General features: G+C 38.1%; 1 long non-coding RNA gene across 1 annotated transcript; it reads right to left on the bottom strand.

Moving 5' to 3' along the window:
* Positions 1–483: 483 nt before the first annotated feature.
* On the bottom strand, positions 484–1115 carry LOC117325423. Its single transcript, XR_004532254.1, has 2 exons — positions 976–1115; positions 484–614 (listed from the first exon to the last, which is right to left on the bottom strand). It is a non-coding gene; the product is annotated as an uncharacterized LOC117325423 (long non-coding RNA).
* Positions 1116–4201: the final 3086 nt, after the last annotated feature.

The raw sequence follows: 4201 nt of genomic DNA on the forward strand, positions 1-4201 counted from the left end.
TGCACACGCACTAGTGCACCTACGGAGAATAATGACATTATTAGGTCAGAGAGCCACATGTTGAACAAACATTAATCACAGTCGTTTTATGATGATTGATTTGGTCAAACAGGCAGACTTGCTTCAGATCAATACTTAGCATGTGCACTGTCTTCTTTTCCTCCATACAAATGACAATGAAAAATAATACAAAATTACTAGATTGACAAGTAGCCTGGGTCGTCCAGTACGAACGTGATACATGAATGGATCATTGAAGTATTACAATAGTTATGCTACTACGGTATGGTGAATAACGAACCCAATGACGCCTCGGTTTTTCTTTGATCTTTTGTTGGCGATATATTGCATACTATGTGATATTTCAAATATCACATATGTGATATCTGAAATATCACATGGCATTTCTGATTGGTCCATGCCTCAGTCTTGAGGCGGGGCCAATTTCAAATGTAGGCGTGACAAATGAACAAAGACAGGAAATGCATTTCAAACAAAATTTAATGAAATACGAGTGCCGTTTAGAAATTTTCCGTCTTCTTTCTTCACCTTGTATGCACGTACAGCCCTGCTGCGATGTACCGTTCTGTCCATAATGAGTTGTTCATCAAAACCTGACCAAACAGAATATAAAACCCTGTTAATATTTTATTAAGTAAAATCTATTTTAACAGGTCAGTAAAAAAAACATACATTACATGATTACATATAAAATTTCAGTCATTTAAAAAAAATGGTTATACAGATTACGCTAAATGTAACAATATACTTTCGTTGCACAAAAATCCTATCATAAACAAAATAGTGATGAAAATGATAACAAGACGAGTGGATAAAAATACCGATTAACCGATTCATTGATTTCTTTAAACAATTTCACGGATTTTGAAAGGATTTTGTGACATTGTGAACGTCGAAATTTACGAAAAATATTTCATTTCACAATTTGTTCAAACGATATGATTTTAGACTTACCTGCTTGGTAAAGGGAAGTAGCGCAGGTCCTCTTTCCGGAATGGTTTATGTAATTTCCCTCGAATCCTGCAGCCTTTCACATGTTTTTCACATTACCATTCAGTTCATTTACAACAATTGGCTGAGTTAATTCCTTGGTATCAACTTTCCAATGTCAGTAGCTACCGTGTCACTATCTTCAAGTTCATACTCATACTTGTCTACGGCCTGTGATAATGTTATATCGTCTAGGTCAGTGAACACATCGACATCAGTGATGAGTACCTGATCCGTCATGGTTGACAGTCTCACTAGAAATGAATGGGCTACTGTGACAGAAAACAAAACGTGTCAGAAATTGGCGGGAAACATATCACAGTGACAGGTTCTGATCAATTTTATAGCTCCACCCCTAGGCACGTGGGTGACAAAACCTCGGCTGTCATTGGATAAAACAGATACAAAATGGGTACTCGTGACGTATCGCATATATCACACTCGTGCTACGCACTCGTGTGATATATCCGACACATCACTCGTACCCATTATGTATCTATTACAGAGAGCCACATGTTGAACAAACATTAATCACAGTCGTTTTATGATGATTGATTTGGTCAAACAGGCAGACTTGCTTCAGATCAATACTTAGCATGTGCACTGTCTTCTTTTCCTCCATACAAATGACAATGAAAAATAATACAAAATTACTAGATTGACAAGTAGCCTGGGTCGTCCAGTACGAACGTGATACATGAATGGATCATTGAAGTATTACAATAGTTATGCTACTACGGTATGGTGAATAACGAACCCGGCTTTATCATAAGCTGGGTAAGACACGGTGATTTAGTCGTAGGGCGCTGGTCTGGTTATCATTGTAAGGATACTTTTCCTCCATTGTGTTTCGGTCGACTCGACTGTAACTGTACGTGCCAGATCAGTACAGAAATGTTGTTAATAACATGTTAGCGACGAATGGCAGCTCCGGCTTTATGATCCTCAGAGAGTACAAAGTCTATTGTCGTTAGTTTAGTTAAGTTTGAGAGGTTGCTGTGATAAAGTTGTATATATATAAAACAAACGAAAAAACAGCTCAATGGGTTTTTTTTTGTAAATTATCGGTTTTCTTTGATCTACATGTACTTTGGCATGCGAATAGGAAATACAAAATCCCGTAGTTGTGAGGAGGGTGTTCACATTTAATCTGTAGTTATACGACCTATTTTTTAGGGGTGCGTCAATGTCATCAGGGACATACATGTATGGGCTGATATTGTTCTACGATTTAAGTTATCTTTATCTTATTAATAGTCTATGTAAAATATTTAATGTAAGGAATTTCGAAACTTAGTGGAGAGATTCAATAAGATAACATTTTATATGTATCTCCAAAGCAAGAGAGAATACCGATAAATTCACGAAACCGTAAAATAGACCAAGACCAGGCGTTCCGGCAGTGTACGCGTATACTGCTTCATCGACGACACCCGCCATACAAATTAAGTTGGAATACGAGTGAATCTCAGTCTCAAAATGATACCTTACAATGTAGAATTCCAGCCTTGTCAGACATTGTTTTAAGTCCATGGAAAAGCAGAACCTTTATATTGTACAGCTCTATATCTTATAAGACTGGTTTTCTCTTTTGGTATAAATATTCTGTAAAGTTATGATTTGTTTGTCACAGACATCAGCTGGTGTCACCAAGTCTGATACAGCGGCTGTTTTTATGAATGTCTAATACATTGGGTGCTCTCCGGACGCTGGTTTGTAATTATAAATCTGGATCATTGGTCTTTACAGAGTATTCTCGGAGCAAGGAATTGTAAGACGATTCATAATATATAGTATACCAACTATTCGTATAATGTTTAGAGTCGTCTGTGAAAACGAATGTAAATTATAATAAAGATGCTATATTGATAAGGTTACTCACCGACATGAAATTACTATAGTGCCAAACAGATCTTAGTTGCTTAAGTGGGATTTGCCAAAAAAGCTCATCATGGATTACCTAGTTTGCTATGTACTGCAAACAAGGTCATGAAACTTGATGTAATCACGTCTATCAAGTTATTACAAGTATCTCACCGAAGCAGACGTTGTAAAGCAATTTAGTTATTATGAATACGTCATTCGTCAGACTACATTTCGACTCTGCATCCAGTGGAATGGTCGTTCAATAGAATTGGCAAATGTCGTAATCAGCACGGATCGTTTTGAAGACGCCATACTTGTTTTGGTCTTTTATTTGTAGCATGTTATAAGGAACTGTCCATTAAAACTGGGGTAGGTTTTATGAGATGACCATTAAAACTGGGGTAGGTTTTATGAGATGTCCATTAGAACTGAGGTAGGTTTTATGAGGAACTGCCCATTATAACTGGGGTAGGTTTTATGAGAAACTGTCCATTAGAACTGGGGTAGGTTTTATGAGAAACTGTCCATTAGAACTGAGGTAGGTTTTATGAGGAACTGCCCATTATAACTGAGGTAGGTTGTATGAGAAACTGTCCATTAGAACTGGCTTAGGTTTTATGAGGAACTGTCCATTAGAACTGGGGTAGGTTGTATGAGATGTCCATTAGAACTGGGGTAGGTTTTATGAGAAGTCTATTAGAACTGGGGTAGGTTTTATGAGGAACTGTCCATTAGAACTGGGGTAGGTTGTATAAGGAACTGTCCATTAGAACTGGGGTAGGTTTTATGAGAAACTGTCCATTAGAACTGAGGTAGGTTTTATGAGAAACTGTCCATTAGAACTGGGGTAGGTTGTATGAGGAACTGTCCATTAGAACTGGGGTAGGTTGTATGAGGAACTGTCCATTATAACTGGGGTAGGTTGTATGAGGAACTGTCCATTAGAACTGGGGTAGGTTGTATGAGCTGGGGTAGGTTGTATGAGAAACTGTCCATTAGAACTGGGGTAGGTTTTATGAGGAACTGTCCGTAAGAACTGGGGTAGGTTGTATGAGGAACTGTCCGTAAGAACTGGGGTAGGTTTTATGAGAAACTGTCCATTAGAACTGAGGTAGGTTGTATGAGGAACTGTCCATTAGAACTAGGGTAGGTTGTATGAGCTGGGGTAGGTTGTATGAGAAACTGTCCATTAGAACTGGGGTAGGTTTTATGAGGAACTGTCCGTAAGAACTGGGGTAGGTTGTATAAGGAACTGTCCGTAAGAACTGGGGTAGGTTGTATGAGGAACTGTCCGTAAGAACTGGGGTAGGTTTTATGAGAAACT

Source organism: Pecten maximus, chromosome 4 (genome assembly GCF_902652985.1).
Source record: "Pecten maximus chromosome 4, xPecMax1.1, whole genome shotgun sequence".
In the NCBI taxonomy this organism is placed as follows: Eukaryota; Metazoa; Mollusca; class Bivalvia; order Pectinida; family Pectinidae; genus Pecten; species Pecten maximus.